General features: G+C 44.0%; 2 long non-coding RNA genes across 2 annotated transcripts; one reads left to right on the plus strand and one right to left on the minus strand.

The window, feature by feature from the left end:
• The first annotated feature begins 437 nt into the window (after positions 1–437).
• LOC146210033 (uncharacterized) lies at positions 438–22281 on the plus strand. The gene is made up of 3 exons (XR_014708021.1): positions 438–553; positions 14959–15066; positions 22087–22281. It is a non-coding gene; the product is annotated as an uncharacterized LOC146210033 (long non-coding RNA).
• On the minus strand, positions 11282–14227 carry LOC146210034 (uncharacterized). Its single transcript, XR_014708015.1, has 3 exons — positions 13967–14227; positions 13726–13886; positions 11282–12174 (listed from the first exon to the last, which is right to left on the minus strand). It is a non-coding gene; the product is annotated as an uncharacterized LOC146210034 (long non-coding RNA).
• Positions 22282–22842: the final 561 nt, after the last annotated feature.

Below are 22842 nucleotides of genomic sequence, written 5' to 3' on the forward strand. Positions count from 1 at the left end.
TGCTCCGGCGGGCTACCGCTGCAGCAAGTGCCGTCGCGCGCGCGTCCGCGCATGCGCATGTTGGTGCCGCCATCCATCAATCGGCGGCAGCGCAAAAAGTCGCGCGTCATTTCCTGGGGCCAGTTTTCGCCGAGTGACCGCTCTTTACCAATCTCTTTCTCTATGGGAGCAGCAGCCCGGCTGGCGGAGTCCTTGCCGTGACGTCAGACTGCGGCGATCGCAGCGGCGCCAGTGTTCGCTCGTTACTAACGTAATCCATGAAGAAACTGCAAGATGAGCACTGAGGCACGAAATGTGCACGGCGCAAAAATCGCGATTCACACGACCACACATTCCAAACAAAGGCGCCGTCTGCTGCAACCGGGTTGCAGGAGCAAAATGCTTGCTGCAACCCCGACGTCTTATCCGGTTTAGGAAAAACGTCACATCCGACTATTGTTTTGTGGGTTTTGTGTTGCTTTTAGTAGCAAAATGGCTGGTCGTCGTCCTTCATGGTGGGAGTCGTGAGAGCTGTGTCGCCGTGTCAGCCGTGTGCTCTCGTGTTGTACGGCACGTAAACAATTTTTTCTATTCTTTAGATACTTCAGTGTGCATGTATTGAGTCATTACCCGCTGTCTGGAGTTTTACATTTAGGTTTCAACTTCCGTGCGCCCGAATGTTCTGTTGACGACCATTGAGCCTGCTTGGCCGGCAGTGGGCCCGAACGCCCCAAAGGTGTATTATCGAAGGTTTCAATCGAAAGCTCAACGCAGTTCGACACTAAGGAACATGTGGTTAAATACCGTTTATTAGGCCAACCGTACGGAAATCTCAATCATGTAAAGTACGCCTGACTATCAAAAGGGCGGGAAACTTGGATAAGCTTTCCGCAGCTGTCTGGGTGAATAGTTAAAGGGGTCGTGAAACGAAAATGCAGCTGCCCAGTAGCAATTTTCCTTGCTTCAGTAAACATTAGGCATGCCGATTCCAAAATATCTCGTCGAAATATTGCTTCTGCATTTAATAATACCATTCTGAAATCAAAGCATTTTTGCGTTCCTGAAGCGACTATGCGACCCTGTAGGCCGGAATTAGAAGTACTCGCCTACGTCATGTTTAGCCATTTGGAAACGCAGATATAATCATTATTTTCCATAAAATAATAGGTTCCTGTTAAATTTAGCAAATAAAAATATACTATATCAATTATTCGCTCACGCAAACGCATTTCTTCAACAATCTGTACCCGGGCAATACCTCGTTACTGTCACGTGACGCGCGGTCGGCGGCGGCGGCGGAGGAGGACGGGTGGTGTCTGCTTCTCGCTGCGCTCTGGAACAGCGAGAGGTGACGCTCAAGTTCAGGTTTTCGGTAACGACGACTATACCTCGCTCCGCCGGGTACTCCAAATGACAATGGTTCCAATCTTATTTGTTGTTGTTGTCTTCTTTTTCTTTTTTTTTTTTCTTTTTTGAGAACATTCGTGATGGAGCAAAACGTCTTCAGCAGTCTCATACCACCGGTACAACGTGGTTGTGCGGCCGCTGCTGTAATTTTTTTTTATTCGTGGCGTCATTAAAGATACGATGTAAATACGGTTTCAGGTCAAAGAAATCGACAAGTGTGTTCAATCCGAGTGGTGGGTGGAGTGTTTCAGGAGCGGGCGCCGCGGCGCGTACTCGTAAATTAATTGCTCGCCTCCGCGCTGCATCACTGAGAATAGCGTGTCGAGCTTCGCTTCCTTTATTTCGGCTGGATGACCTGAACTATGGCACTACTCGGAAAGCCGGAAACAGAAAAAAAAAAAAGTTGGTACATTGTACTTGGGTGGCCCTTTCACCCAACGCGTTGTCGCACGTTGTACCGGTGGTATGAGACTGCTGAAGACGTTTTGCTCCATCACGAATGTTCTCAAAAAAGAAAAAAAAAAAAAAGAAAAAGAAGACAACAACAACAAATAAGATTGGAAGATTGGAATAGGATTGGAAGCCGTCTTTGAGTAGCAGTCACAAGCAGATAGAAAATGAAAGTGTGATTGCAGCCAGATCACTCACACCGCAAGTAAGCGCAGTGGAATAGTAAGTCCAGCCTCCCATCTCCTCACGGGTTGCGATCGTGCGAGCTGAGCAGAATAAGAAGACGTCGATTTCTGATCTGCCTGTCTTGGGAGTCCTCAAGGTGTTCGGTGCCTGAGCTTCTTCGTGGTGAGGCCTTTCCACGTTCAGGGGGGTTTTGATCAGGGTTCAGGCTAGCTTTATAGGATTTGGTAATGTAAAGGTGTCATTACCTTGCGCACAGGCATGTCTTTCACCACCCCGGGAGGGGGCTCGGCAGATTGGTTCGCCAGCCTGCCGAATGAAAGCTTGCCTCTGGAATCATTTGCAAAAAATGGCGTCGATGTGATTCCTGTCGCACTCATACCGATAGGCGATGGAATGCTGAAAATGAAAAATCCGAAAGCTATTCAGCAGCAACTCAAAACTCTGACGGATCACTACCTTGATATCTCTGAGGTGCGACCTTTCGGGAGAAGAGGTATAGTTTGCAAATCTGCAAACATTAATTGTGTGTCAGATCTGCTACGCTGCAGTTCTTTTACATCGATTCCTGTAAAAGCTTTTATTCCTGAACAGCTGGCTTGCACTAAGGGTATTGTGCGGGGAGTGGATCCTGCATCTACTGCTCAAGAAATTTTGGAGGAATTTCAGGACGCAGGAACTGGTGTTCTTTCAGTGTATCGCTGCTCTCGCATAGTGGCCGGGGTGCGTGTTGCTACAGAGTCAGTTATAACAACCTTTGCCGGTCTCATGTGTCCATCTGAGTTAAAAATTTGGCCAATTATTTATCGCATTGACCCGCTACGTCCTCGCCCCCTTCAATGTACCAACTGTTGGCGATTTGGACACAGTGGACGAGCGTGTAAGTCTGCGACAAGATGCAGGGTGTGTGGGGAAGGACACTCTTCTAATAGCTGTACCGCTGCAAGACCTAGCTGTTGTCTGTGCAGTAACGAGCACTCGGCTGATGACCCCAGTTGTGAGAAACGATCTCAGGAGCAAGCGTTACTAGAATTAATTCAAGAGAATCGTTGCTCTCGAGCAGATGCTTATGCCCTTCTTGATCGGAAAAGGCACACTTATGCCAACTGTGTGCGCCCTTCTACTCCAGACTTTGAGACCACGTTGTCTACCGCAATTGTGAAAACGGTTGAAAAAGCCCTTTCTGTCGTGGTTGACCGTATGCTTACCAGCTTTACTGAAGCTTTGTCTAGTATTGTTGGTAGCCAGTCACTTTGCCCACCTCAACCTGTGCTGACTCCAGCATCTATTTCATCTCAAACCTGTACTGAAAGTTCAAATGCAGATTCTCCTCTGGTGCTGGCTCAAGTGCACCCAATCGACAGTGTCCCTGTAGGCATTTCTCGCAAAAGTTTTTGCTCTAATGAGGTTGAAATGGCATGCCCTACTCAAAAGCGCCGTGCTTCTAGCTCACCCTCTAAGTCCTCCATTTCTCAGACCAAAACTAAAAAAGGACCTTCCAAAGTTTCACAGCAAACCGATGTGTTAAAAGAGGCTATTGCGGCCTCAATTTTAGATAAGTAATCATGGCAGGTGTACAAGTTCTGCAGTGGAATTGTCGCTCTATTATATCTTCACTTCCAGATTTATATCTTCTCCTTTCAACACATAAACCAGACATAGTGCTTTTGCAAGAAACTTGGCTCTCCCCCGCAAAGTCATTTACCTTAAAGAAATATCATGTTTTCCGCGCCGATCGTGTAAACGGTAGGGGCGGTGGTTTATTAACTTTGATATCGTCAAAATTATGTCACCGGGCAAAAATAAGCAAAACAGTAATGAATCCTGAGTGTGAGATTTTGGCTGTAGATATCACATTGCCGCATTGTGGCCCTGTCACAGTCGCTAACGTCTACTGCCCCACAGGTGTACGTAGCACAGACTATTTTGACAGATTACTTACAAATTCTAATAGGGTAGTTATTGCAGGTGATTTTAACTCGCACCATACTCTTTGGGATAACTACTCCGACGCATGTGGACAGCTGTTATGGACGTGGATGTCGTCAAATGCTGTGCGCTGCTGCAATTCTCGGGCTATAACCTTCATGCGCGGAAATTCACAATCTGTCGTCGATTTATCCCTGGCAGCAGGTGGGATAGGTATAGGAGGATGGTCCACAGTAGATAGTGGTACGTCTAGCGACCACTTTCCAATAACATTTACCATCATGATGAGCACAACACGAGATAGAACTTTGGACCGTAAACTAGTAAACAACGCCAAATATGCAGCTTCACTACGCTCCTCCCTCAAATCAAACCTTTGTTCATGTAGGACCGACAAAGCACAAAAGGTATTTTCCTCAATCGCGAATGCTACTGTAGATTCCCAGTTCACTGTGCGGTCTACAGTAAACAATAAGTCGCCATCCCCATGGTGGAATGACGCGTGTGAGAAAGCCTTCCGCCGTAGAAAAGCAGCATGGAAAAGCCTCTCTTATAACCAGATCCCAGTAAACTGGATAAACTACAAATTTTGTTCGGCGTCATTCAAAGGAGCCATAGCGCAGGCAAAGGACGAGTACAACGAAAATTTAAATACTTATTTGTCAAACCCTAAGCACAGGAAGGCTTTGTATCGTTTCATGGAACGAAATAGAAACTCGCACCTTTCACAATCATTAAGTTCAGTAGTGTTGTCCCCACAGGAGGCAAAGGATGAGTTAGAACAAATTGCGCAAGGACTAGCATTACGTTTCCAGGAGCAGTGCAGAGTTCCCTTGCACGCTCCCATTTCCTGCTCAGAGTATGTTGAGGTTGATAGGTCAGAACTACTATCTGTGATTTCTTCCATGAGAAACTCGGCTCCAGGTTGGGACGGGGTTACGGTAGGTATGGTCAAAATTTTAGCAAATGATTTCACTCAGGATCTCCTGGATCTGGTTAATGAATCATTAGAATCTGCATGGCTGCCTCACGTCTGGAAAGTGGCGAAAATTATATTGCTCTTGAAAGACCCTGGTAAAGGATTTCATGTTGAAAACATTCGGCCGATAGCTTTGACTTCGAATCTAGTAAAATTAATAGAAAGAATTGTGCATGGCCGCCTCTCAAAGCATATCTCAGAGGTTAATGCTTTGAGTTCTTCCCAAATAGGCTTCCGCAATGGATGCTCAATATGGTCTGCACATGTAGATTTAGAAAGTAGGATTCGCCTTGCAATGTACAACAAGGAGGTATCAGCGTTAGTGACGCTCGATATTGCTAAGGCCTATGACAGCATTGAACATTCCATTCTACTAAACAAGTTGTCATTATTACGTCCTCAGTTCTACATTTATGCGTGGATCAGGGAATTTTTGAAAGGACGAGAATTTTTTTGCACTGATGGCACATTAACCTCAGACACCTATGCACAGACAAGAGGGGTGCCTCAGGGTTCTGTGCTCTCCCCACTCCTTTTTAATATATTAATGTGCGATATTCCGGTTCATCCTGAAGTCACTGTATATGTATATGCAGATGACATAGCATTCTTCGCCTCGGCAAAAGATATTCATGACCTATATCGTTCACTACAGGCTTACCTAAATGCACTTGAGGTCTGGTTTGACAAAATTAAATTGGTTTTAAATGTGTCCAAAAGTAGTGTGCTAGTTTTTAAAACCGTAACCCCCTTATATGTTTCGTTAAACTACCGCTCAGATGTCATACCTCAAGTGGAATCTGTGCGGTATTTAGGCATTACGTATGATGCTACTATGGATTGGAGGCTTCACATCAAGTCTAATGCTCGGAAAGGTGAACGTGCCCTTGGTAGGCTGACACGGATAAGTAACAGGAAATTTGGTATGCGTCGAGATACTCTTCTACTTTTGTACAAAGCCTATGTGAGACCGATTCTGGAATTCGGCTGCATTCTTTTTTCTGGGTGTCCAAAATATAAGCTACATCCTTTGCTGCTTTTAGAAAGACGGGCGCTGCGCCTCTGCCTAGGGCTTCCACAGTCAGTCTCTACCACTGTTCTGTACTTGGAGGCCCACATTCCGGACCTTAACTCCCGTTTCCACCTTCTAACTGTCAGATCATTCTTGCGATCATTTGAGACTACTCCCGGTGTGGCTATACCTATTTTTGTGTCAAACCCCGCCCTCTTTCTCACTCACCAGTGGCCAAGGGACTGCAAGCCCCAGGTTGTTTATACGCAGAGCATTTTAACAAACATTGGTGTGGACCTTGCTTCTATATGTCCTATTGGTTGCTCAACGTCCTTTGTGGATATAAATTATGATTCTATATTTCCATCTAATGTGAAGCACTTGCCCTCAAATTTAATATCCAGTCTCCTATGTGAACACCTTGAAAAGTTCCCTGATCACGCTGTAATTGCCACTGATGCGTCTGTGATTGCACACAAAGCTGCGATTGGAATTTTTTCGGAGTCTCTTTCCTGGAGTTTTTCGGTGCGTGTCCCGGATTACACACCGATATTTCTAGCAGAGTTTATGGCAATTGGGCTAGCGCTGCTAAAAGTTCCCTGCAGTCAATCAAAAATAATTTTTCTATCAGACTCTCTTTCTGTTTTGTTGTTACTGGAGTCAGCACGGGATGCTCAGTTGATCCGCTCACTAAAGTATTTCATACCGGGGTGGGTGAAAGAAATACGCTTCATCTGGGTCCCCGGACACAGCGGTATTTTTCATAACGAAACTGCAGATTTCCTGGCTAAATCAGCTCTTGATGCATCTGTTTCTTGTACCATTCCTAATATCACCATTTTTGGAATGTCCCGTTTCCAACGATATCAATACCTAGCCGCTACATGCAATGATTCTTTGCTATCTACAGCCGAATACCAGCATCTCACATACTCATGGAAAGTTCGAGCATGTAAATCACGGCAGTGTGAGGTTACGATGACTCTTCTGAGATGCAGGATTCCTCGCTTAAATCTTTATTTATGTAGATGCGGGATCATCCCCGCAAACCTTTGTGAGGCTTGCGGTGAAATTGAAAATATCGATCACTTCCTTCTCGCTTGCCGAAGGTTTTCATATCAGAGGAGGGTGCATTTAGAAAGTCCAATTGCACGCTTGGGATTTACGTTATCGGTCCCGCTTCTACTCTCCTTCGGTGCGAGTGCGAAAGGATTTGCGTTGCCTCAAATTTGTCAGTACTTACATAACTACATAACAGCTACGGACAGATTCCCCTGCTAATTGCATTCCAAATTTACAAAACTACAAATTTTTGCATCATATTTTTTCATTCAATAACTTTTGTGATCTAAAACCTTTTGTTTTTGTTTAGTTGTCAATTACTTTATTACACTAATTCAGTTTGTGTAGGACATTTGGCAGTCCACACTGAACCCTGGCCAATCCCCCTTCGTGGGTATGTGCCAAATATCAAGGAAGAAGAAGAAGAAGAAGCTTTGCTCCCCCACCTTCCCGACGACTCTTTCATAACCTTTCTACAACGTCTACAGTGCTAAGACTTCGCCTATTTTTCCTGTCACCGTTAGGTTCTGGGTTTAGGCGTGTTGTGCGGGTTTGAGTGCTCGCTATGCCAACCGTGTGCGTCGCGAGATTGCAGCACGGCTTCTCCGAGTGGAAGTAACGTTCGCTTTCACAAGTTTTGGCACACCGATTGGGTTCATGTGTTCGTACTACTTTCTACTGGAAGTCCTAAATGAACCTCGGCGTCATTCGAAGCCTCGGCATGGACCGGAAACGAAGAAAGCTCACCTCAAACGATGCGTCGTACCGACGCAAAACCGCTGGCCCAGTGCATTGGCAAAAAAAAAAGTGTAGGTCGCGTGATAAAGGCAGTAAAAGCAGTTGCGATTTGTAGCCTTACAGATATGCCTATTTGAGAACTACTCGACTCGCAGAAGCCACCAGTTCTATTTGATTGTTTCCTGCCAGACTGCCCTCATAGCAGTAATATGCGCATTTTTGTATTTTTTTTTTTATTTTGAACGATACCGTGAGGCCAGCACAACAGGTGCCCCTACAAGCATATCGTACCACCCAGAACAGGCCCCTTGGTTCCACTTTGATCACGTTCTTTCCACAGCACTCTAGTCCCATAGAACCTGATGAAGACTCCAAAGTGGAGGATCATGTTGAGCAGAGCTCAGAATCCTTCACATCATTTAAAAGACATTTCTAGGGTAAAAATTGTTCACCTCAAAAGCTCATACGCCCCACGTCCTTGCATTACAGTGGTGTGATTACCAGATCAACCATCCAGGAGAAATGCATTCACGCAAGTGTTATTGATTGGAAAGACGGCTTAAAAGTTTAATATCTGACCTGCTACAGAAAGAGAAGAACAAAGAGGGTCGTGACTTGATTAAAATATATACAGGAATAGTAACTTGCACCACAGTCAGGAGTCAAGTCCTGTGTCATGAAAGCCTGCACTGCCTGTAGAGCTTTCCATTTCTGGCCAACCGGCCAATAAGTCCTCTGAGAGAGGCCTGTTGCCAAAACACTTCAAAGAAGTAACTCGAGTTATTGTTTTGCACGCATATACTGGGACACACCACTAGTACACGCTCCACAGTCTCCGTAATGTCACATGTGGAACATTCTGGGCAGTCCGCCTGTCCAATTAAGTGTAAATATTTGTGTGTGAAACCACATTTAGATGCAGTCTATGGAGAAAGCGTGCATAATGGCATATAATTGGCAAGTCGGTATGGATCCACTAAAGCACTACCTTGTGGCCTTGAGCACAAGTAGATATAAGGAACTCAGTGATGTGTAGTGCCAAAGGCCAAAGGCTGGTAAGGGTGTGGTGTTGAAAACTTCCAAAAATTTGTAATGCAGGCTTTGAAACTGTGAATGCACACTACTTCTAAAGTGGTTTCCCATAGATGTGGAAAGCCTCTTACCAAGGGGCCACAAGCTCAGCAGCGGTTTGTGGAGAATTATGCCCTAAAAAAAAAATGTCATGTTCTCAGTGGCATCACCACAATTGTAGGCGACGCTTGTGGTGATACAGATCTGTGTATACATGGATAGAGTTGTAATATTCTCACCAGATGTAGGTCAGATTAAGTTGCTTGAGTCTACTAATTGGTACCATGGATTTCTTCAGTATCCCGAGAACATGCAAACGCACCAAAGGTTGAGCCATTACACACAGAGGTTGGGTGGGGTGGTATGGGAAGTCGTAGCGTGTTAGCATTTGTAATTAATGGCAGCGGAGTGTACGTGAAAAACTGCTGTTCAGTTGCTCGTCATCAGTGGGTGGCAACGGTGTTGTGCAAGTAGTCGTAAATACACACAAAGTGGTTCGTGTGACAATTATGTAGATATTGGGCAGGCACGTGACATTCTGAAGTAACAGCGCAAAACGTGGATGGGAGCACAAGACGAGAAGACGACACAATGTCTCATCGTCTTCTCGTCTTGTGCTCCCATCCACATTTTGCGCTGTTACCTCAGGATGGAAAATCAACAAGCCCAACCTGCTATTCTGGCTAACATGCCATTGTTTGAGGTGCATTGCGGCAGCCAAGGTTTATCCCAAGCCATATGGGTGTGTACCATTTTCCTGGCTCGGGCGATCAGATTGCAAGCGGGCTAGCACACACAGCCCAAAGCACATGTAGTAGAAGTTTGGACTGTCGAACCGCGAAGTCTTAAGTTCAATTCCTTCCCTTATATTTTTCAATTTGTATGAGTATCATACAGTCTGTGCTTGTATGGTTAAATTGCGAAGGTGTACATATCACCTGCTCTCCTGACCAACCTAACTCTGCATAAGTATTCACCAAGCAGTTTTCGTTCCATCAAAAGGCTTTCACAATATTCAGCGACACAAGCAGCTACTCAGACAGCATCAGTGTAGCATTCTTGGAGCTTCGCAAATCTGTGGTTACATTGTTTACTAGCAAAACATGCATGGTATGTAGATATGTGCACTAGGACGCATAAGATGCCGTGACAATGTGGGCTGCTCTTACGTCTACAGCTGCCCTTTAATCCTGTTACATTCTAGCCTGCAGTGAATTCAGCAGCAAGATTTCACAATTAAATCATCCCAACTTTATATTTCCAGACTTGACCCCAGCACCGACGAAGTGCATTGTATTACCAGCATTTTGGTGGCATATTCAACCAGCAGGCCAATTAACTCAACGTCATGCAGGTTCTAGTGCAGATGTTTCCATGCAAACTATGGGTATCATCAACGAAGGAGGCTTTACTATACATACCTTTTCAGCACGCTGTTTTATGACTGGTTAAAGTCTGGTACATTTCAAAGTATAAGGCACATATTATTGTATGCATGTCTACAGATTGCAGATTATGTTGGCTTGCTTCTGAATGAGACTGCAAAATGCTGCAAACAGTGGCCACCTTTCAAAGCAGCTTTTGCAGAAAACCGTTTGATTTTTCTATTCCTCATGAGCCACTATTTTTCGAGGCCGTGTAAAGGTGAACGCGGCAACTAGAAAATCTCGGTTTGTCAGTGCCACTTTTTAGTACATTTGGGCATTATCTAATGTTACCAAATGAGTGTTAAAGAGAGACATGTTGCTTTCAAAATAATTTATTGGTTGGCTGCAGGTTCATCAGTGCATACAAAATTTTTAGGCTAGAAGGAAGTTGACCTAGAGCAAGACATCTTTTATTCATGCTTCTTTGCTGTCTTCCTCTCTCCTAAATATACAAATGTGTATATACAGCTTCACAATCATAATGTGTTGAGGTCAGTGCTAAATAAAAAAAAAATGCATCCGACAAAGGTATAGTTAGAGATTGAGTACACAAAATTCATTCTAAGTGAGCCTATATATGTCTTGTAGATTCCAAGGGAAGGCAAGCATAGCAGGGGGCAGCAGAAACTCAGGCAGGCAGATGAGATTAAAAAGTTTGTGGGGATCAGATGGATGCAGCTGACAGAGGGTCGGGTTATTTGGATAGATATGGGAAAGGCATCTATACAAGCAGGTATATACACAACTGCACAATTATGATGCATTTGCGGTCAGTGCTAAAAAAAATTCCACCCGTCAAAGGTAAAGGAAGGGAGTGAGTACACAAAATTCATTCTAAGTGAGCCTATATATGTCTTGTAGATTCCAAGGGAAGGCAAGCGTAGCAGGGGACGGCAGAAATTCGGGCAGACAGATGAGATTAGGAAGTCTGCGGGGATCATATGGATGCAGCTGACAGAGGATCGGGTTATTTGAATGGATATGGGAGAGGCATCTATTATGATGCCTCCCCCATTATGATGTATCTGTGGTCAGCTCCAAAAAAAGAAAAATTCTACCCGTCAAAGGTAAAGGAAGGGAGTGAGTACACAAAATTCATTCTAAGTGAGCCTATATATGTCTTTTAGATTCCAAGGGAAGGCAAGTTTAGCAGGGGGCGGCAGAAACTCGGGCAGGCAGATGAAATTAGGAAGTTTGCGAGAATCATGCACCTGGCACAGGATCGGATTATTCGGATGGATATGGGAGAAGCATTTGCCCAGCAGTGGGTGCAGTCAGGCTAGTGATATCAACAAGACTAACAACTGGATGAGTTGGTACTGATTCATCTTAAAACCAGCCAGAAGACGAAACACGTGAGAGGAGCACAAGACAGTTTTACTAACAACTGAAATGTTGCTGAAGGAAAGAGGCAAAAAAAGATTCGCACAGAAATGCACGTGCACGAAAAACCCCCAAAGCAGTGAAAGCGTGGAAAGCAGAAAGGGTCTAAAAAATCATCTAAAAAAAGCAAATTCTTTATGGTCAAGAACCACTCGTTACCAAAGGGAAGCCACAGATCCAAATCCAAAGGCACACTATACTGCAAAGGCTAAGGACGTGTGTGTGGCTAAGAAATCAGTCAACAGTCTTTTGGGGCCTTTTTTACATGTGCATCTCTGTGCAAGTCTTCTTTTGCCTCTATCCTTTAGTAAAATTCCAGTTATTAGTCCAGCTGTCCTGCAATTCTCTCTTCTCATGTTTTCTGGCTTGTTTCAGAATGAATAAGGTGATGACTCTACAAACCTTGCGCAAACTGGAAACCAGTGTAACTGTCAGATGGAAACCTTTCCCTTATTTGGCTTGCATCACAAATAGGGAGGACTTTACTGTGATGTCTGCCGAGGCATCCCCAAAACCAGTGCGCAAGCTGGCTGTAGCAGATGTAGCGGTGCCTCCTGTTGACAAGAGAAAAAGCAATATTCACTTTTCAGCATAGCAAAATGAAAATATCATTTAGGTCTTTTACAAATTTGAAAGTTATTCATGCATCTGCACAATTAATTCCCGTCTAACAGAAGGTGTACAGTGTAACTTTCACTGTCAATTTATTCTCCCTGGAAGTATGGCAAACTTTGAATTCTGCTGCAGGTGATTGAGAGAGAATGAGACCCACCCAATATTAGAACTTCAGTGCAATCATAATTTGCTACTGCAGCAAAATAATGCCTGAAGGAAATGCAGCTTTTGACTGACAAAACCTGGTAGTCGTCTTACACCCTCTATACTAGTGTTGTGGCCGATGTCAATGTCCACGCTGATATCATCCGCATAGCACGAAGATGTTAAGTATGCAACTTATGCATTAAGCAGCTCTGTGCATGGAGTCATTCTATTCGAAGGAGCCATAAACTACCAAGTCCACTTCTGTCAACGGCTCTCAGTTGTTTTCCCACAACCCGCCACGTGCCAAACTTCCTGCAAGTGCCGCAAAACTACTCTATAACTTCATTTGCTAACTGTAAAATTTCCAACACTTACTCAAGCTGTGGAAGTTTCGGTGTACTGGCCTTTGGAAGAACGTCTTTCTTTTTTTTTTCTTTTTGGTTGTCACATTTCAGCACATGTAAAATGTTAGTGTCAAAGCATTTTGGAGAGGTTTAACTGTGTGAAGGTGTTGATGATGGTATTAGTGAAGTCAATTTTTTTAATTATATTTGCACACTATACAACACTCACCTAATGCAAGTGGGTAAAAAAAAAACTAGCAAATAAAACTTTTGAGTGCTGGTATGGTGATTGTTCTGGCAGCAAGTGGAGACAGGCTATAACAACAGTTGTCGAGCTAGTTAGTGATCGTCTGCAGAAGCCAGTCCTGCTCTGTGTGTTTTTCTCTTCTGTGTCGTTTTTTAGTGCATTTTCCCACGGCTTCTGCAGGAGACAGGCTACTTCACTGCATGCAATTTCACTTAGCACAGAGTCCTCCGAAATGAGATTGCTATTGTACTTATTTACTGCATTTCCTGTGGCATTCCTTCTGTATTTATGTTTTGAAGTGCTGCACATGCAGAAGGTCATACCTGGCTAATAAAACAAGCAAATGTGTCCGGACAGCGGTTTCTTTTTTTTTTTTTCGTTACTTCACATCAATGTGCATGCCCTTTCCATTTAGCAAGTTCACACTATCAGATGATGCGTGTTTTCTCATTTACTCGTGCATGGAATTAAGCAAACCAGTAATTTGCATGGTGAAACGTCATGCTCATGCGCACCTTCTACGAAAACAAGAAAAATATGAAAACCAGCGATGTTGTGTTCGTGCTAACGTGGCGCAATATCGACACTGTAGACAGTGTAGATGATCGCAAGTAAGTAACGTTAAAGGGGAAGCTTTCTTTTATTAACATTGCCTTCCGCAATAGATTTCATTACAGCATTTCTTGCTCGAGAAAATGAAAAACAGGTGGCCGCTTGTTCAAGTTATGTCGCCTTTCGCTCAAGGTTCTTACCTTGTGTTCTCGACTAGCAGTCCATGATCAACAAGCATTTGGAGTAAATGCGGATGATCTGTAACACCCAGAAGGCTGCTTCAGCGACGTAGTCGCCGCCAGGATCTCGCCAGATGCTCTCAAGAGCAGTCGGCATCGGCACGCACCGCCCGCAGCTGCACCTGTTCGAAAGCTTCGGTTAGCGATTGCACTCTCGCAACGGTCAAACGTAGGCTAGGCTGCAAGACTCGGACATACATACCAATGCGTAGTTCCGAAACGGCTGGGATCGGGAGGCTGACGGTCGGGGCTTCTGCAAGCCGGAGTTGTGCCGCGGTTACCGCGGCTTCTCGACACAAGTGTTACTGTACCGGTCGCTCGCAGGGTCTATCTTCGCCGACCTGGCACCCGAAAAGTTGCGTCGGCGTAAGGCTCAAAGCCCACGATGTAACCATGTTTTAACAGTAGCGACTATATTCTAGTTCACTATAGTAGCACAGCGACGCTGGTACCCACGGAGGAACCTAGGCGTCGGCCATATTAAAAAACCCTGTGTGAGCGTAGAGTAGGGCACAATTAGAACCTCTAAAATACACCGAGCTTGGTCAACTTTGGCTCAGCAGGCTCCGGCAACGGGAGCTTCTCATTGGCTTAGCGCTATGACGTACTCTGTTGAGTTGAGGAGGACGCGCGCTAGGAAACCGAAATTCTGTTTTTGTCGCTATTAAATCAACGCGGGCGATGAAACGAATCGAGGTATATTATATGATGCAGGACAAGGATTCCATTTAACCAAGCCGTGCAAAATTTTCGGAAAACGTTTCACGACCCCTTTAATGATTGTAACGTCTCTGAGCTGATAGAGGGACTTTAGGAGGTACTTACTAGGACATGACAAAACAACGCGTAGAAGCAGGAAAGGCGAGGATCACACAGGCCTGTGTGGGAAGCTTTTGTTTTGACTCACCACGACGTGCTAACCATTTGTGCGACGTACTATCATTTTGTGTGGCCCTCGTTGCTATGACGCGGTGTAATGATTTCATACCTCTTTTTATGACTGCAAACTGTCAAGTATATGCAGGGCCCTTTTCTAATTACGGTGAGGTAAGCGATTTCGCCTTGTGTTTAAAGTGCATCCACATGTACTTGTTTTAAATTCAGTTTGTTTTGCGTGTGTACTTGTTTTAAATTCAATTTGTTTTGTGTGTGTGAAGATCGCTTATAAGCTGACGTCTAATATTTGGTACGCAGGGACCTTCCTGGTATGTGTTTTGGAGTCTAGCATGTGCTTGCTGGTTGCTGAGGCTGAACAAATGGGACTATGAAAGGCGGAGGCAGCATATGCTCAAACGCCACAAGGTGAGCCCTGTACTTAATTTCAAAACAATTGCTGTGCCACCGCGACTGGTCATTCGTTTTACATGGGGAACATGCTTGGGCACAGGTTCCCAGTTTGCATAGAGTGCATGAATGAATCAAACAAGCAAGCATTCCTGCAGCTGCAGTGTCCAGCTTGTAGTTTGCAGCCTTTCTTTCTCAGTTGCAATTAATGCATTGCAAACAGTGTGCAATGTAACAGTTGATTCAGACTAAGAAAAGCAGACTAGCTCCAAAAACAAACAAATGTTTGCGCAAGATGGAAGATCAAACCACGCTATATTGTCTTCTCAATTCGCTGTGGAAAACTGGCAAAGCTGCCAACGAATGATATTCCTGCACAGGTTGGTTGTGTTGCTTTTTTGTGCGTGTGACAATGTTGCTGCAAGAACTTTATAGCTTTGGAAACCACTGTGAAAGATAAAATGAGGTCTGCAAGATTGGCATCAATGGCTTGCAAGACAAGCAGCACAAAATATACACCCTGCCAATTCTTTAACAGTATCGCTCGAGCGTCGACTGTCCGAGCAGAAGCAAAGGGAAAATCAGGAGAGGGAACAAGCAGGGAGATGTAATCATGCTGCTTCAGCGAGTGTTGTCTGCTTGGCTGTTCTGCTCCGTTGGCAGCAACCCCTTGAATCAAGTTTCATATTGTAGTTCTGAGAGCGCTCCGCCATGTGCTTGTGCATTCAAGCTGTGCAAACTTGTAACGTTTCAAATATTATACTTGTCCCTGGTTCTATTTTCAGATACTGTCTCAAAGGTTTCTTTTCTCTTTTTTTTTTAAGCAATGAAAGTACCGATACAACAATTTTTCAAAAGTATTGATGGCAAGAGTTATGGGGCAAGTTGGATTTTTTATTGAAATGTGTGTACTTTGAAGATATTATTCACATGATATGCAGATATTATTGCGGCTAAAAGCAAGCAATGACAGCTTCTCCGGGCACCGACATGCCTGCCAGCCAATTGTGGCAGGGTTGCTTCACATTGATCAAAGCAGCGTAGCAAACGAGGTTCACTGCAGCAGCAAGAATTGTGAACACGCCCTCGCACTCCTGCATCTTCCGGCGCAGCAGCGCTGGGCAGTCGACGGTCACGTGGTACTAATAAAGGCCCGCTGTCCACCCTCCGGTCGAAAATATTTTCTTCCCCGGTGACTGTGAGACTTCGCCCCTAGAATGCAAGGCCGCAAAATCTTTTGAAAGGAGTAACTAATACCGAAGTTACAGCTACCGCAATTACCCGATTCTGTCATGCTTCTCTCCTTCCGTTCCCTCGCAAAGGTTTTTCACTCTCCTGCCCGAGGTCGTCTAGCCTCGGCAAGACAAATTTCCCTTCCTGCTCCGCGTTTGGCGGGAGGTGGGGCGTGGCACTCCGCGAGCGCGAAAAAAAGAAGAAAAGAAAAGGCTGAGGGAGCGCTCGCCGCTAGATTCAGTCTGGAGATTCAGTCTGGCCGTGGCGAGGGAAAAGCGCGCAGCGAGCGGTAGACACCCATCCTTCTCCCGTCAGTCAGCGAGACGGACCAATGGACGTCGTTCGCGGTACGTACGTCATTACTGGGGCCCGTCGGGCAAGCGCAGGAAACGGGGAAGCTAGCTTCCCAAAGGAGAGCATGAGAGAGCTTTGAATTGTATTTTCGATACTTTGCGGCGCGCGTGTCACTGTAGCATTTTGCACAGACTATCTCCGGTACCTGATCGAAACACTGGGCTCCTTTGCTTAAAAGGGCCTTCCCTGGACAGTGGCCCTTTAAAGCATTGGCCAGGTGTACACTGCCTACAGTGGTGCCCATTTCGTAGCAGAGGCAATGCCTGCCTAAAGTATATCCTCTTCACTTGACGAGCAAAGAAGCATTCTAGTTTTCCTTGCTGAGAATGGGGAATGCAGCCCCTCCACTCCATCCACTATCTTCTCGCCAACATCGAACATTTTCTTTCCGCTCATCAAAGATTATCCTTTTATGCCAGGGGCCTTGGCGCACGGCCCGCGGAGCTGCGTGGTGCAGTCTGCCAGCTCAAAATTTTCAGCTGACATTTTTGAAAGCATTACCACCAGCCCTAATTTCCAACTAAAATAAACTCAGACTTTGTACCAGTTAGTACGCGTTCATTTTTGAAAAGGCGTTGACCACTTAATCTGCGTGAACTTTCATTTGACATCACTATGCCTTCAAAGCAAAGAGCCAGACATCCTTGCCTTCTCTTTTATTTCCAAGTGTGCTTTTTTTTTCTTGCTGAGGATTATAAGTGTGGTAGTGTTTATTAACAGGTGTACCATTTCAGTACCTCTCTCCGAGCGATCCTGAAGCGGCTTTTGTCCAGCATTGAAGTGGAAAGGAGCACACATTGCTTTTCTTTTGCAGTAATAAGAGGGCTTGGTCTGACAAAACAAAGTTAGCTTATTTTTGTTCATTTTATTGTTATTTATTGTACTTTGTTTCCTGTTGTTTTGTTAATTTCTGGCTCCTACATGCAGAATCAGCGAAGAGCATTGCAGCCAGAACACGTGCCAGCCCTGGCGGCGGTGCTGTTGTGAGCTATGATATAACGGCACCTCTCGCACACCACAGGGCGGGCACGCCACCTGAGCTTCTTGTCTTCTACCACTGTCGCCTCCAGTTCACAGATACATTAAATCGAGAAGAATCGAGGAGGTGGTACCTACGCTTGACGAACGGCAGTTTTGGCATGGCGTGAAGGCTACATACGCACACTATTGGCTACTTTGCGTTTTCTCGAGATTTTATTCAGTTATATTTTGCTGCACACGGTGTCTAAATATTAAAGCATCCTCGCAAGAAGTCCGATGACAATTTTTTTTGTCTAATTGAATGTGATTTCACGAATTGAAATCATGGCCAAACTGGTTGCTTTTAAGGGGGACATGGCTCTTAAAGCTATTTTTCCTACGTTTTTCAACAAATTTGATAAAACCTGGTAGTCTGATTTAGTTTCTTGCCCTGATTTCAAATATGTAATTAAGTTTCCAATTGGCCAATTAGTTCAAAAGATAAATGAAATTGTTCATGAAAAAATAACTGCACTGCAAAAAGTTCACATGAATACTTTGCTAGGTACTAGAAAGCATAACGAATATAATGTTAGGCGCACTTTGGTATAACAAATATTAGCGATGTTATAGCAGTTCACTGTTCCAAATGTGAGTGCCTTCCTGTCTTATTTAGAGCAAAATTGAAAACTCTGAACTGCTATAACATCGCTAATATTTGTTAAATAAAAAAATGCTCCTAACATTGTATTCATTACGTTTTCTAGTACCTAGCAAAGTGTCCATGTGAATTTTTTGTAGTGCTGTTATTTTTCATTATTTCTGCAAATTATGAACAATTTCATTATCTCTTGAACTAATTGGGCAGCTAGAAAATTGGTTACATGTTTGAAATCAGTGCAAGAAACTGAATCAGAATGCCAGGTTTTATCAAATTTGGTCAAAACTTGGAAAATAATTTTCAGAGCCATGTCCCCCCTTAAGCAGAAGTGAAATGCAATACAGCTGACATATTTCGTGGTGTGTTTGGAGACTGTAAACAGCCTAAACTAATACATTCTTTTTCAGCGAATTTCTAACAGTTTAGAGTTGTCGTGGGAAGACGAAAGAGTCACACTGGCCGTACTGCCCGAATCCGTGAGTCTCACTGCCTGTTAGAGGTTGGGCACACTACGAGCAGTGGCGCGCCGCGCCGGCGCGGCTCGTTCATACACAACCCTTCAGACACCACACTCCATATCATGTTCTACTTGGCACTTGCTGTATTTTATTTTAAACCAGCCAAAAAACGAGACAGAGAATAGAAGCTAACGAGATGAGGCTGGCTTCTCTGTGTCTAGTCTTTTGGCTGAATGAATGATTACCAACTCGCCCAGTTGTTAACCTTGTTGCTGTATTTACAGGGCATTCCCACGTCTGCTGCTGCGGTTTAGTTGAGCACTGGTGAACGCTGTCTATGTTGGGATACATGCAACATAAATAGCTTGAAAATAAAAGATTGCATAGCCATCATTGTAGCTAGTTTGTAAAGCATGGGATGCATAATGTGCAGGTCTCGGACCTCAACGGTGGCATGTTTCTTGTTTTTGTTTTTCTAGTTTGCAATGGGGGGGGGGGGGGGAGTTATTTTTCATTTGACAGTAGATACACTACTAATTACCGTTCATCACCAATGCAGATTTTTTTTATTAGTTTTAATTATATACTTTCCTCAATTTCATTCTGTTGGTTTGCATACCTGTGTAGTAACAGGGCCTTTATATATTTTTTCTTTTCTGCTAAATAGAAGAGCATGAGCCTCTCATAGCCTGTATTGCTTTGGGACGTTAAATCCCATAAGCCAGACCAGCATGAGCCTCGTTTCTGGTAGTCGTAGATCTATTTCATTGAACCTCTTTGTTAATAAGCTTGTCAAACATACGTCAGACAAAAACATACAGTATTATGGGTGTGACACCATGAAGGTGTCAATCATTAGAAATGTCACAAGTGTTGGGCAGGCATGGAGGGCCCATCATTAACGTGTTAAAATTAAGGAAGCTCCGGTGCCACTCAAGCGAAAACGTGAGAAGCTACTGACAGAAGGCCATGGAGTAGGGCATCTGAAGGGGGAAAGGGCTACCCTTGAGTGCAGTCTATCCTCACTGAAGGGATTACTGACCAGCGCCTTGGAAATTTTATCAGAACAGGCATGGATAAAAAAAATTATGTGCACAAGATAGGGAGTGGAAATATGCTGCTTATTGATGTGAACTCCGAACTAGTCCAGTGGTGCTTGAGCACATCATATTGGTATAGTCCACATTTCTCAAGCTAAAAGAGTCATGTTTTTAGTCAAACTTATCGTTTGGGCATCAAGTACAGAAACAAGCATTGCATTTTCTGCTAGTTTGTTCCAAATTGTTGCTAAGATCATTTGTGTTATTTTAAACATCTGTACATGTTTTGGCTGTTAGTCTTGTATTTTCACCATCTGTACATGTTTTGGCTGTTAGTCTTGTATTTTCACCAATGCATTGATCTTTGAATAAAAAGGAATCAAATAGGTTATTTTGGTATGTCAGGTATAAAAAATTCAGCTAATAAAATCATTTGACTTTAGAACGTGCTCCAAAACAATTTGAATGCTTCAAAACTTCCGTTTTATAGCTTCAAAGTGCTCGAGCCTGCTTCCACCTCTCCAAGTTGGTTTGTGGTTCAGGTCATTATTGCCAATTCTGCATGACTGAATTGATGTCTTCAATTTGGAGTTTTGGGGAGGGTTGCATCCATTGGGAAGAGTGAAAAATGCTGGCCGAAGATAAGGAACGCTGCATTATGAAAATTCCGATTGCTATTGGGCAACCATCTCGTGGATGATGGCACTTGAAAGCGTTTTGACTGGAGGTACTCGCACTGCTTGGGCTAGGCCAGTGCAGCACTTCATCTTACAGGAGCATATGCACCTAATTTTGGTCGCATTACCTCTCCAAGTTGGTTTGTGGTTCAGGTCATTATTGACAGTTCTGCATGACTGAATTGATGTTTTCAGTTTGGAGTTTTGGGGAGGGTTGCATCCATTGGGAAGAGTGAAAAATGCTGGCTGAAGATAAGGAACGCTGCATTATGAAAATTCCGATTGCTATTGGGCAACCATCTCATGGATGATGGCACTTGAAAGCGTTTTGACTGGAGGTACCCGCACTGCTTGGGTTAGGCCAGTGCAGCACTTCATCTTACAGGAGCATATGCACCTAATCTTGGTCACATTTTGCTTGTTAACGACATGCAAGACATTGCTCTGTACAGATCATCACCTGGTCTTTATCTTCAACCACTAAATAATTTATAATTGAATTTTTGTCTTATCTGTTTCAGGGTGTCTATACTCCATTAACACACTGAATGTTAGTAGTGCTGCTACTGCACTTAAAGTCAAGTGTTGGTCTCTGTTTGCAATATTTTTTAGCTGCTTTGAGAATTATGATGCTCATGGACAGCCTCCTTAACAACATGAACTGGTGTATTTGTGATGAGGACCATATATCAAAGACAGCCAGAGGTTTTATGATGCTAGCATTGTAGCAACTGTTGTGGTGCTGTAGTTCGGTGAGCGATTTGGCCATCTTGTGGTTGTTGCCTGTTTGCTGTGGCCACCCTCAAAGTAAATAGCTATGGTCCTGTCACATAGTTTGAGAACTTTTTGTTACTTGTATGGAAATTACTGTTTGGCACAAAATGACTTATGGCTGCCATCATGTGCGTTATAGAGGGCAAGCGACTACATTTCGGTGGAACAGTTCCTCATTCTTTTTCACAGCCCATAGGAAGGATTTCGCAGGTTTAGAAAAATGAAATGTTCACAGCTGAGTCAGTCGCAATTCCGGAATCATGCTGTGTAGTCGACAAACGCTACAATCCAAGAGCAACGCATGTTGTCTAATGAACAGTGCAAGCGGAACTTGGATGCAGCAGCAAATGAAAATGTGCACACATGGTTTTCAAGGTGTCTCAACGTCTATTTATATGCTTCACAACCTACCAAAGCCCGCACGCTTGCGTTATACCAAAGCACAATCAGCTGTCTGTTCTGATGTCTGCGACCAGTGTTGATAACTTCATATCAGTTCTTTACCACCCATGGTGTCCATTTCTGCTGTGCATGTGCACTGCAGTGATACATTGTCACACGCATGCAGAGAGCACTAGTACTGGCCTTACTTAGGGTAACTTTTTCGCTGTTTTGGCTTTTCTCATTCTTGAGCTATGCTACAGGGTGCACACTTTTCTTTTTGTCTGGTTCCTTTGACGAGTCATGAATTCAGCATTTGTGCTTCTTTCCTTTTTGAGGGTGTAGTGACCATATGCAAATCCACTATTAGAATATATGAGCTGCTGCATAGTCTGCAGTCCTGTTATCTTTTTATTTAAATTTGGTATGTCTCTGAGTTTCTCTGGGTGTTTTGTTATTGTTCTGAGCTTGCATTCTTTTGTTTTTTCTCCCTATGACAGCCGATCCTGCACGTGACTGATACTAGTCGAGAGATCACAACAGCTGCCCACCTTTCAAAGCATGGCATTCCCTGGCCCAAGTTGACTGCTCCCTGTGCTACTGGCTCAACAGTGTACTCACAAGTCTGCACTTCACTTACGAGCGTAATGGCAACACACACACATTAACCATAGCTTCTGTGTTAAAATAAAGTATTCCTACTTATGTGCCTTTTCATTCATTATTAACGCACATGATTGGAGTAATAAACACTCCAGTGCCAAAACACCACGTTGACACACTCATTTATGTTTAGACTGCCTACCTTCTGCATTACTTCCCTTTTGTAACCTACCTAGAAAGGTATTTACTGTATGTGTCATAGAACCACATGTATTTTTTATTCCTTTTGAGACTGGAAGTAATCCGCAAAACCAGTGAAGTAAGAAAAGTTCACAGATATGTTTCGTAGACAATTTTTAGAGGTAAGCCCAATGAAGATGTTTCGAACTGCAGACAGGGACTGATGATAAAAAGGCAAAGTGGGCGGTGTTTGTTGAATTTCATAAGATTGGTTTGATTCAGTATTTTGCAGATGAGCAGCAACTTTCTTAATTGCAATGCCCTTGTCTGTGGGATACTTACACCCATACTGTCACCTCATGTAATGCTCAAACATTTGGCAGTGCTAATCACTTTACTAAAATATTGAAATCTTGGCCCTTCAAAGCGAATTGTGTTCAATAGTGAGGTGACATGCTTGTAGCAATGAGATT

The sequence above is a fragment of the Amblyomma maculatum genome, chromosome 1 (assembly GCF_055883805.1).
Source record: "Amblyomma maculatum isolate TAMU_Amacu chromosome 1, ASM5588380v1, whole genome shotgun sequence".
Classification (NCBI taxonomy): domain Eukaryota; kingdom Metazoa; phylum Arthropoda; class Arachnida; order Ixodida; family Ixodidae; genus Amblyomma; species Amblyomma maculatum.